The following is a 13,841-nucleotide window of genomic DNA, read 5'->3' on the forward strand; positions in this document are numbered from 1 at the left end:
TTTGGGAGACATTTACTCAGTTGAGTCCGTATTTTTGGAAAATAATAAAATGTCTTTATAAAAATGCCTTGGAAATAAATATTACCAACCGAAGCATAAAGAGTGTTGGATTTTCACAATGTGTAACCTCTTCAATAAGGCAACACGAATAAATGCAGCTCAACACAGACCGTAATATGATTAGACATCAGAAGTCACTTTTTTCCTTCCTCTATCGATGTGGATGAAAATAGATGATTTATGAATTTTACGATATGTCTATGTTATAATTGCTAGCCATTAACAATTTCAGCTAATGACTTCACTATTCTTTCAAATTCAATCTAAGACGCCTTTCGATCTAAGGCATTCTAATACTCCGTTCTTAATATTGATCACTAATGCGAACTTAGGAATCTAGTACAGGAGCAACGAAAAATTGGAACATTATTCCTGTTCTGAAAGAAAAGTAGCCAACGGAAATATCAGCAGTACAGCAGTTTACTGTTCTGTATAACAACAAAAAATTTACTATAAATTCATCACGAACTACTCATATTTCACTTATTTCGTATTACCAAATAACTCGCCAATTATTCGTTTCAACATATACATAAACAATAGAAGGCGTCACATTTTGTCTTCACAAATATTCGCCGTACCGTGTTAACAAAATATTACGTGTCTAATATGAAATTGTTTCGCAAATAAGGCCATGGTATGGCCGGAGTTTTAGAAGCTTAAAACCTTACTGAGAAAACACAAGCCGAGTTCCTACACTGTCCCGTGAATTCTCTTTTGTTGGCAATTTGACACCGCGGGCCAATTTCAGTTGATGGCGGCAAATTCATTCATATTTTATTGGCCGTTGAATTTGCAAAAATGTGTGTTATCACAAAAATTGTTAGTTCGATCACGGAAGAGCATGTTGAAAAATTATTTGAAGAAATTATCTTCAAAATACTTGAAAAACAATTCGTTCAATTATCAAGGTCTTCGGAAGACCAGAAAACCAGAAATATAACTTCAAATATGAATATAATTTCAAACACGCTAATATCAGTATAATAGAAATGACAAATAGAAACGCCCAAAATTCTTTATAATTAAATTCTTTTCCAGAAAGATCAAAAAGAATATCAACGACGGCTAGCACACATAGCGTTCGGATTAAATACGCATGTCCAAACGTAAATCATGGTATATGTTTCTTTGTAGGTTTTGGGTACGAAAGCAGAACATACCCTGACTGGCAATTGGGATCATCCTTTCAAGCGCAGAGATTTGATTTGTCGCCAAAGAAGAATAGATTTGTAAAGACAAATATTAAAATGACTTTCGAAGTGCGGAAGAAAAATTATGAAAATTGTCATAAGGAAACGACATTTCCTTCACGACAAGAAATTCTCCTTTACTTTCCGTTCACAAAGAAAGTCCAAGGGGAAGTTTTTGTTTGTAATTTTTCCACAATCCAAAAGTGTAAGTATAATATGTAATCCGAATCCTAATTTATAAATTTTTCAATTACCAGAAATATGTAAAAGAAAGCTATACGGTACCTTTGTCTGTAATGTTAAATATTTTTTTTTGAAAATAACGAAGTGGAATGGAAGAAAATAGAAAAGAACAAGAGACGTGGCAGGATATCAAGATACCATAACCTTGTTGTATCAACAAACACTATGAGTCCTTCGTCGATATATTCCTTAAATTTTGAGCTATTTGGATATTTTTAAGCCTGAAAACTTCAGTAGATTTACAATGGGTCTAATGATATTACCTAACAATTTTCATCCCAACTTTTCCTCAATACCTAGAACATTCAAAAATCTATAACAATCTCCATATAGACCCTTCTGAAACGAGAAGAAAATAACTTATATGACCAATTACCACGAATTTCATTTTTAAGGCGCTTTTTGCTCACTATTAAGTCATCCGCGCCTACTTCCTTTTACTTATTCTTATCGGTATTTCACTTCATTTCCTCTGCAAATCCTAATGTGTGTCACATAAAGACAACCACGATTTTAATTACTTTTCTTTAAAGAATTCTTATACTTTCGATACGAATCAGTATTACGCCTGCCATTACAAATAGTCTAATTAGCCTTATAACCCTGATCTATAACATATCTATCCCAAGCCAAAATATGCAAAATTTCAAAATGTCGCTCCTCCCCTTGAAACAACTATCAAATTCATAACCACAGCCGTTGGTATATGAACTACATTATTTACCAAACATTCAAATATAGGCCAAAACGTTTCCATTTATTAACTAACATGAAGTTACAACACACGAGTTTTCGTGGAAATGGTATCCAGTGTTGATCCTACCTTAATTGTTGAAGAAAAGATTGCAAACTCATTTTCTTCCCCACACAATATTATTTCACATCCTAAGTGTTATACAGCGTCGTTCACTACTGTAGTACTAGTTTCGTATGCTTCCAGTACTCGGTGTTACCACTGTATTTATTAGTTTTTGATCTCTCGAAATAATCTTCCCTTGCAGGGTGCAATATCAATTTGTATTAGGAAATAACGCATAATGCTTCCGCACAATCACATACAAGCAGAATCTCCGATGGAAGATGGCACGAAGAAATAAGATCACCCCTTCAATCCCCTCTAGCTGAGAGGATATTAGTTATCAACTGGTCCCATTCTTCCTATCTCTCCATAGTGAATTGACAATAGATAGCACCCTACTTTGATCTTCGTTGAGCAATCGGTATCATCACACATCACTGCGTTCATTGGGTAGGAAGACCATCTCCCTTTAACCTGTTAAGGCAAGGGGTATTCTGAGTCATATTCGGAATGCATAGGGCAGGTGAAATTACCCTCACTCTGTGCTTTATCGGGAAGGAGGTTCTTTCAGACCAAGCTGCACAGAGCAGGATATGTTCTAGCCAAAACACTATAAACCTACTAGCTGTAGAAAATTTAGAGTAGAAGTAACTTTTAGAAAAATTACTTATTCCTAATCTAGAATAGAAACTGTGTAGAAACTTCTGCATAATATAGTATGCAGGTAAAATCTTTCTCTATTACTTTTTCGAATAGAACAATATATTTTATTACATATGATGGGTTTTGAACTATCGAATGTTGCTGGTTTGTTTCCCAAATTTAAACTCATTTTATGATGTGAACTACTCACATTATTATTAGCTGATTTAAACGAAACAATCCGAAGTTGTTATTGTGGACAAGTAGCTAAAGCGTATGATTACGGTTTGCGTTTGTAGATGGGCATAATGTATTGGGATTCGATGTTAATATTTCAATATTACGTTGTGGCACTCCTTGGCAGGAGTAGTAATGGACTCACCTTATCGAACTTTTGATTATCCAATTTGGAGCCTCATAGCAAATAAATCAGGGATGCTTTGGCCCGGGATTGCGTCTCCTATTGAAATTTGCTTATGCTTATTCAGGGTCCATGCATGCTGGTGCAAATGAGTCAGAGGTACCTTGGCCCGGCTATGACGTCATTGAATTGGGAGTTTTGGATTAGTTGTCATGATGATTCTTTAAAATTATTAAAAACATATTCTTAATGATTTATTACGTTATGAATAATCAAAGGTTTATGAATGCTGTTTTTTTTATTTTTCGTTCCATTTTATGGCATAAAATTTGGAGATTGTTATCTCTTTGATGAGATGGACTAACACTGATGCAAATCAAATCTTTAGTTTTACGTCCCACGATTATGCCGGTTAGGCTATAGGAAACGGTGACAATGAGAAATGAATGAAAAGTGTGGGAGAAAATTGGAGTTTTTCGAGCATAATGTTGCCCACCACAAAACTACTTTCGCGGGGTTTGAACCAGGGACTCCATACAGCAGAGATGAATGTTAAATATAAACATAAGCTTTATGTTGTACCACGTGTTTGGTTTTTGGACCAATTTATCAACTTTGATGAGATTCTATTACCTTATATGGTTATATGGTCAGGTATAAGGGTCAATTTCTTATCGCAAATCATGGGTACGGCACACCATTAAATTTTTGGGAGGAGTGCCATAGCCCACCCCTTCAAATTTGGAAATTTTCCAATTTAAGCATTCGGCATCATAGTACAGGACCTCAACATGTATCCGGATAAATTTGGGTGTTCCACCTAGTTCCCTTTCATGGGTAAAAAATTACCAAAATATAAACATAAGCAATATGTTGCACCATGTGCTGCGTTTTTGGCCCAATTCATCCCCTTTGATGAGGTCCTATTACCTTATATAATTATATATTCATGTATATAGGTTCATTTCCTATCATAAGACATGGGTACATTGATACACCAATTTAAAAATTTGGGAGGGTATAGTTGGCTCACCTCCTCAATTTTATAAATTGTTTAATATAAGCATTTGGTATCATATTACAGGACTTCAATCTGTACCACTATAAATTTGGGTGGTCCACCTCGTTCCCTTTCACTGGTAAAGAACTACCATTAATTAAATTTCGGAGGTTATTGACCCATTTGATGAGGTCTTATTACCTTATATGATTATATGGGCATGTATTGAGGTCTATTTTATTTCTTAAGATATAGATTCATTGGTGCACCCTTTGAAAAATTTGAAGTAGTACATCGGGCTCTACCTTACATTTTGGAAATTACCAAATTTAAACATTTAATATAGTACTATAGGACCCTAATATGTATTAGTATAAATTTGGGATGTCCATTTTGTTCTCTTTTATGGATAAAAAATGTGCCCAATTTGATATAATAATATAAGTTCTTATAAATTTCGTTTACTTTCATGGGTAAAAAATAGTCCAAAATGTAAATGTCGCAAGAGATTATTCCCTTTGACAAGGATGAATGTGTGCAGAAGTTTATTACCTTTATATTTTTATGTTCCCTTTTAAATTTTGTTGGGATACATAGAACCATTCCTTAAATTTGGGAATTATCAAATAACAAGTTGGTGTCCCTCTTATGGCCAACTATTCAAATTTTAAAGGTTATTGACCTATTTTATCTTTTTTGATACGGTTTTATCAGGGAATGAGTACAAGATTTATTACTTTTTTCGTAAGACACATGTATATTTATGTACCAATCTTAAATTTTGGGAGGAGTACACTTCTTATTGTCAATTAATAATTGTTCTTAGAATTGGTTGGTATCTCATTCTTTGGGTAAATCCTTGTCAAATATTAGTATGATCACGTGGTTAGTTATTGATCTATGATGGGATTAGGAATCCAGGACATTGGTACATTTAAACTTTGTAGGATAATTTGAGAATTGTCAAAATGAAATTACGTAATTGGTTTTGATTATTCCCGCCAAATATAAAAGTTAGCAACATGATGTATCATGTGATTGACCTTGATGAGGTAGTGTACAGGGATTCATTTACTATTCAAAATTTGTGGAAGTTGTCAAATAACACGTTTCTATACAACAGTTGGTTCTGCTAAGATAAACAATTGATCTATTTTAGACCTAACTACAACATGTAATTATATGATTAATTTTAAGAGGTATTCTTTAAATTTGGGAATTGTGATAAACAAAACTTTAGTATGAGGTGCGAAATTTGAAACAATACTTTTAACTTTAGTTAAGCTCATAGTCTAAGATCATTGGTGGTGGTTGAATTAACCTTGAATTTTCCGAAATATGATAGGTAACCTTATTGAATTTTATGACTCATAGATGAACGGCAATACATGCTACAACACTTAGAAATTTAATCACAAGGTGATGTAATCTGACACTGGCAAAGCTATTGTTGATGCAATTTGATTGGTTTATCACAATCTTTCATGCTATCTGATTGGTGGATGATTTTCAAATTTTTGCTGCATTCAGTTTTAAGTTTTGTTTAACATTTAAAAATCATGGTTTTGTTCAACGTTTTGTACTCACTGGTAAATATGATCAAAACCGTTTATTTGTTAATCGAATAGGTAAAAACCGGATAATGTTTGACGGTTAACCGTAAAACGTGAAATAGAATAGTTATAACTGATAAAGCTTGACGGTTAACCGTGAAACGTAAAATTTTTAGTTTGAAAAGTTTTTGTTTGAAATTTTTTGTTTCACTTTTTTTTAGTTCGAAAATATTTTGTTTCAATTTTTTTTAGTTCGAGAAATTTTTAGTTTGAATATTCTTGCACTCTGCGGAACCGTTTCAAAAAGAATCGGAGTAGTTTTGGTAAGAAAAATCTGGCAACACTGCTTCCATTAATGAAGCGCTTACTGAGCAATAAATCGCTTAAACTGACAACAATGTGTTATAAGAAATCTATAAGCGACAAGGATGGACCCTCTCTTTCACCATTGTTAAAAAAAATGTATCCTTCCAGAGACATAGGCTACTAATTCAAGGACAGGATCTCCATACGTAAACACATAAGGCGAGCTGTCTCTCTATCAAGGTAAGAAAGCTGTTAATTATCTTATCTGTCAAAGAGAACGATAATATTTAAGGAAACTTCAGTACAATATCATGATACCAAAAAAGGGTTATTTAAGGAGGGGGTTGAATCCTCCATGGGAACTTTAAAGTACCAAAAAGGATAACCTTAAAAAGGGAACAAATTCTAAAGTCACGGTCAAGGGTGGATCGCCGTCATATCACTATGAATTTCTAGCATGGGCTGGGGCTAAGATCATGTGACTTCTATCCACCAATCAAAATCGAGGTACCAAAACATTCATCTTACCCATAAAAATGAAACAAATGAGTGAGGGATTTTCTCACGTTATACCATGTAACCTGTTCACTGTGTGGCGGGTCTAAAATCAGATGACGTCTATCAGCCAATCAGTATCGTAGTACCAAAGTACACATCAAAGCTGATACCCTAATTTGAAAACTCCTAGGACCTAAGATCACGTGACCTCTATCAGCCAATCAGAATCACGGTACCAAAGCATACATATTACCCGTAAAAGGGAACGAATTTCAAATATCCCAGGGTCTAAGATCATGTGACCTCTGTCAACCAATCGGAATCAGTTATAAAAGCAATCATCTTACCCTAAAGGGGAACAAATTTCAAAAAATCCCGGTCATTAAAGAAAATGAGGGATTTCCCCGCGGGGTGACCTATGACGTCAAACCACGTCACCTGGAAATTTGAATTTCCCGCGTGGGTGGGGTCTAACATCACGTGACCTCTATCAGCCAATCAACAGCGAGGTACCAAAACACTCATCTTAGCCGTAAAAGGGAACGAATTTAAAAAATCCCGGTCATAAAAGAGAGTGAGGATGTGTCATTCGGGACAACGCCGGGGCCTACTACTGTCATACAATTGCAATAACTCACTATGCAACTGCATTCCATTTCAATTTACGACCTTGTAGTATCGGGGGACAGTTGAGCTTAATTATAGACATTTAGTCCAGTACAAGGCCACTTTAATTGTCTGTATAGGGTATTCATTCTGGGATTCTGTTACATTTTCTCTGTGCTCAATTACTCCTTTTGCTTTACGAGTGACATAACACTGATGGTATGTGTGAAGAAACGTATAATATGTATTAAGAAACGGAATGTAAACTTTAGTTACCGGATCCAGAATAGTACCAACACACAAACACTGGTACAGTTCAGTGAGTGTGCTGCTCAAATAATGACGAAGTGACCCACAGAACATTCTCCTGGATTTGTAAGGAATTTGAAATTGCATGTACGCAAGACGTGTCGAGTGCCTTATTAGCTAAATCGATTGGCCTAAGGTTGGGAAAATTGTGGCAATGCGACATGCCAACGGTGGCCGAACGTCAAGTTTGCCCGCTTTGGCAACCATTTCCCACCCAAATCATTTTCCATCGATTTCCCAACCAAACGGAAGTTGGGCTTTCGTTTACCCTACCAATCCCCAACCATCTCGCAACGATGGACCAAGCAAACCCCAACAAAATTGAGAATGTTTGGGCATCTTTCATCCAAGAAAATCCCACCAGTCTCCCTTCTGTTAGCCTACCCCAACCTTCATGTGGAAAAATGGTTCACCATCCAAATGCTGACGTTTACGTAAAAAAATCTATCAGAACTACGTAACATGTCCCCGCGGGCGAGTTGTGTAGGGTAGTGATGCATTGGGTTTGGCACGTTTGATTTTCTAATGGTATTTCTTAGATACTTCAAATATTTTATAAGGGTTAGAGTCTTTAAATATTAGATTAATTTTTAGTTGTACTTCGACCGAGCAGGAAAACAAACAGCAATGTACGGGACGCGAACCCCAGTTGCTTGGTTGGCGAGCAGATATACTTCGAAATTACTTGACACTGTTTATTACTAAGTTTTTACTTAATTTTACTTGTTTTGCCATTAACCTAGAACGACAAGAACACGAACACAGAAATATCGAAGATAGTTAAATTTCCATGGAGTCACACGCCAGGAATGAACCCAGACACTGTATACCTAAGCCGCAGCAGCTAGCCAAAGCACAAGCGGGTAGAGCAACTCGCCCACCATCACACACCTTTAAAGTGATGGATTTTTGACAATTGTCGTGCATTGTAAATCTTTATTTTTCTTTAAAAAAAGCTTACTATACTCTGCTTATAGGAAAATGATTCAACGTACACAACACGAACTCCTTATTTGAATTCGTAATTGAAACACGAAGAGATGGAGGTGAAGAACTAGGTTAAGGAGAGATTCACTCTACCAGCTTCAAGTATGACTGAGTAAGCTACAATTAGCCAACAATAAAACATAATGACAAAGTTGTGGGGAAAGTTCTTTTCGTACAGGGGTTCCCTGACATTTAGCCAACGATAAAGGAATGTATTTCATGATTGGGAAAACAATCACTTCTGGCATCATTGTGTGAAGTTCGGAAGAATAGTTTGTTGGCTAAACATACATTTAACCAACGTTGGTACTAAGTAACTTTACCGCCATAGTATCGCACCCCCAATCACCTACCAATTTGACCGAATTCCACTCAATTCCCAAAAGTGGGCTAACCAACTTTGCTAGTAGAATGTCGACTTTATTCATTGCTTATGTTATTTTTGGCATAAACTCCGATTTTGTATGGAACATTGATGGGAAAATACTCATCAGCGCATGTGTTCTAGGCATCTTCCTGATATTTGCCTGGTTTATACATATCAGCAAATATTTAATAGCTACTAAAATTGTCCTAATTCTATTTTCCTCTACATCAATGATCAGAGATTAGACTCACTTTATGGATCCATTCGTTGGACAAACTTCCAAAGGAAAACATACTTATGAAGAACACAATCCAAGTACGGAATGCACTTCCAGAATACAGGATGACGGGTGTATCCTCGTGCACAGACACAACCTCTGGTAGGTGCACGGCAATCCATTGTCATCTGGAAGCATTCCATATCACATACTCCAGGCCTCTCTCCTACTCCGCACTCTAGAGAAAGTGAAAAGAATGAGACCATTTAAATACATGGATTTGCTATACCATAATTATTTTAATAATATATAGATCCAAAATGATCCTTAAAGTGAAAATTAGGCGTTTTATGGAATGACTCTCTTTGTGAAGTACGAAATTGAAGATATAACATTCTTAAGTAAAATATGAAGACTATAGCAAACTTTAAGATGCAGTTGTAATGACTACTAATGCTTTTCTTTCCAGATACACGACACAACCACGCTTCTTGAAATACTCAATTAGAACTAGCCATCTGCACAAAATTTGGAATCGACCAGTGAGAACGGCAAGTTTCTAGCACTTGAGGTTTTCGAGATCCCGTTTTCGACAATATATGACACAACATATATACATTTCCTAGAAACAAACACATGAACCTAGCATATTAATATATAGATAAGCAAACTTATATTCCGGTAGAATCTTATATGCCATTATTGAAAAAGGGTACGGATGTAATGCTTTGATGACGGATGTATTCCACCGCATCAAAGCAATGTGCTGAGTGTCTGCAGTGTTTCGGTGACACTTTGTTGACATTAGTTAAGGTATTTTCAAGATGATTTTTATCATACAGATAACAACTCGATAAATATTTATGAATATGGAGAAGAGTAAATAGAACGGACTTACTGCTAAATACAACTCATATACAACAGCTCAGTGTTTATGATTATTCCATCGTAAAGAAAATACTTACTTCTACAATCAACCTTATAACGCCAATCTTTCAAAGATTACGTTAATGTCAACCTGGGGTCCGTGCGGACCCCAACCAATAATATTGTTAGTAGGCACTTTTTATTAGGTTTTGCTTTTATTATATTGTTAAATACAGTTGCTTAGTTTTATTTACTATAATATAGTAAAAATAAACACAGTTTATATATATAGTAGAAGAGTATACTGAACACAAACATATATATAATTATGATGCATGAGGTTTACTCATGCCAAAATGTCCTACTCAGACCGGCTTTTCCAAGCACTCAAGTACCTATGAGGTCTATCCCGAACTTCACTGGTCTATTTCGGTCCTCGGGAGGTCTAACGCAGTCCTCGCGAGGTCTAAGTAGGTCCTTTCAGGTTTAAATGTGACTTCAGGGCTGCCAACATACTTTAAAACAACTTCAAGAATCAAAATGAAATATGACACATTAAATTGTTTCGCATTTTGCAAAAAACAAAACTCGCTGAAATTTCGTACCTTGGAAATATTAACAGGTAGATATTCTTTGATGTATTATATAATGCAAAAAATTATTAACAATGTTGCAATCCGAATAACAAGGTTTTTCAAATAACACTAAGCAATGTTTTTCTATATTTCAAATTTGCATGTTAAACGAAAACTTACTGCCTTTATTGTTTAATGGTGCAAACCGAAGGCCTTGCAGTATTAAAAAGATTCAAATTTCAAAGGTCTCTACTACAATAATATGGCAAGTGAATTGCAAGGGAAAATGCATATTCGAAGTACCTTAGTGTCGAATAGTACGATGATAAGACGACTTATTTTGAAGAAATGGAAACAATGATATATCAAATTCTTTATTTTGAAAGAGGTACTAAGTATAACAACCAACTGCATAATGGTTTTCAATAGACACAAAGATTACAATGGCGTTTACAACAATTTGATAAATCAATCCGTACTTACATATGAAAAAAAAAGTCGTTAAAGATTGTTGTACTGCATAAAATGACGTATATGTAGAAACCTTTTAAAACACTGTTGGTTTCCTTTGCTTCCATGCTATTATATCGATTATTTTTGAACATTGTATTTAAAACAAATTGAGGAAGAAGATGATGGTCGCCAGATTAGTACACGAGCTTAAAAAACTCATAGTTTTTAAAGATTTTTATAGTTTCTAACTATTTCAATTTTTGATTTTTTTACTTTTGTATGATCCTTATGTTATTTAGAAAAAAAAATCAATTTATCTGGCGTCATTGATAAAGTTTATTTACCACAATTTTTTATTTTAAACTTAAGACCAAGCTATTCGGATTCATGTCCAGGCAATTTTGTTAACAGTTTATGTTCTACCTATTGAAGCTCTTATGTTATAAGCAATTACACCATAACAATCTTAGTGATAAAGTGTACTTGGCATAAGGCTTCGATTATTATTATTATTATTATTATTATTATTATTATTATTATTATTATTATTATTATTATTATTATTATTATTATTATTATTATAACACGAATTGGTTAAAAGGAACCACAGAAAATTTTCGGAATTACATAATTCTTGGCATTGTTGCAAGCTTATCTCCATTGTTTATCACATCTCCGAAACAATTTGAGATATCAAATTGCTCTATACTACATTATGATCTTTATATGTTTTCAGGTAAATATGTTTCTGTTTTAAGTTTTTTTTCGGCAGGCAGCCTCGGAACAAATTCAATATGGCACAGTTCTAGTGGAGAACTCTCAACTAAATTCATTATCTTTCAAATGTTAGAATAACTTAATCCTTCAATTAATTGAAAATGGTTGCAATTAATATCTGTCATTGTAATTTGTAATTTGGATTTTTCACTCCATTCAGTTATTATTTAAACTAGAAGACAGATAAGATGTCATAATTTGTCAAGGCTTTCAAAATATTGTCTCAGCACTGCTCTGATATATTCTGAGTGTTGCAAACTATGTTTTCTTCTTTCCTTTTCTTGTTATTTTTATTTTATTTTAATAAATTGTATATTGTTAAATCAAGAATGAGTGTCCCTTCCTTTATACTAGAACTAAACCCATCCTTTACAGGATAGCGACGTAAGGTACAACTAGATGGGTGTGTCTTGATTCCTATATCCCTAGACAAAATTTAACCTGTAGTATCTCATGTTTCTCTGCCTCTCTGCCTTCTGGAAAACAGAGCCGTGAGATTCAGAAGTGCCTTGTTTGAATTTTGTACTTATTTCTATTTTGTTGTTTATAAACAAAACATATTACAAATCTTCTTGTTTTCTTTTTCAAGTATCTAAATATACTTAGACTTTATTCATTATACTTGTATTGCCTTTTAACCTGGTTTTGCAAATTATTTACTTTGTATTTTGTTATAAATATTTCGTCCTTCCAAAGTATCATAATACTTCTCTGAGTATTAGTTATTTTGAGTCAAGTTCCGGCTCTAAACTATTATTACTGTTGTATTCTTCCTATTACCTTTATTTTCTATTGAATGAACTAAATCTTATAGTGAAATTTGCACAACTAGTTTTACGTAATATAGTTACACAGTTAAATTTGCAATTATACCCAGTCCAACCACGTGTTTTAGAACGACGAACGAGTAATCCCATAAACTACCGTTGGTTCTAATTTCTTACCACTCAACGTCAAGACATTCACCAGTTCTTCCCAATAGCAGCTAAGAAAACACTACAGTGGATGAAACTATTACCAACCATCAATAATCTCGAAAACTGTAAAGACTAACATACACAAGAGAGATCTAATTCTCTAACCGTTACAATGCCGAAACCCTAATCCCAAAACTAGTGAAAGTGTATCGGCAACAACTTCAATTTAAAATTACTGAAAATAAACACATATTCAAAATCCAAAATGTATACACACTCGTAGGAGAGAGTGGGTTTTTTAAACAGATTTTTGTTGTTTTGTTGTAAAATAGACATTTGATGTCATGTACCAGGACTTGCAGGAAAATATGATATGTCTAATAGTATGCAATGTGTTAATGCGAATGTAAATCATATGCCTAATAAAGTCAAATTAAAAATGGAATTCTCTTCTTAAAACTGGCAGGTTTACTTTGCTCAGAGATTCGTTTATTAACTATTTCTTAATTATAGTATATTATAGGGAGAACTTGTCTAATAGAAAACATTAAAGAACAGAACATGTGTGTCAAACTTACAGAGGACGACATGTGTACATTCACTAATTTTTTAGTCTTCCGTTTATGCAGAGAAAGTTATATATCATGTCTACGCTATGAAAATTTACTGCTTTCTTAGAAGATTAATAAACATTCTATGAAGTTCCGTATTACAGAGACGTGCTCCGACTACTCTGCTCAACAATATTTAAGATATGGTATTTGGGAGACAAAATTCATAAATTTGTGGGTATCAATGAAGAAAATACTAATTTCCCGCTGGAAACAATAATGGTTTTAAAATCTTTTTCATATACGTGATATTATAAATTGAAAGAATTAAACCGCTAAATCGCAATTGAAATTACATGGGTTTTATGGGAATGTAAAACAAAAAAATCCGTACAATATTTCAATGCAAGTTAGTGACTTGAAAAATAAATTAAATATGAAAAAATTATATTATTTACACCTTATACTACGTAGAAAACAACTTTGAAGAAGCATGTATTGTATTACACCCTTGACGAGTCCAGTGTTTTAAAACTGAACTCGAAGAAGTGTTTATCGAT

This window comes from Thermobia domestica, chromosome 9 (assembly GCF_964235325.1).
Source record: "Thermobia domestica chromosome 9, izTheDome1.hap1.1, whole genome shotgun sequence".
Lineage (NCBI taxonomy): Eukaryota > Metazoa > Arthropoda > Insecta > Zygentoma > Lepismatidae > Thermobia > Thermobia domestica.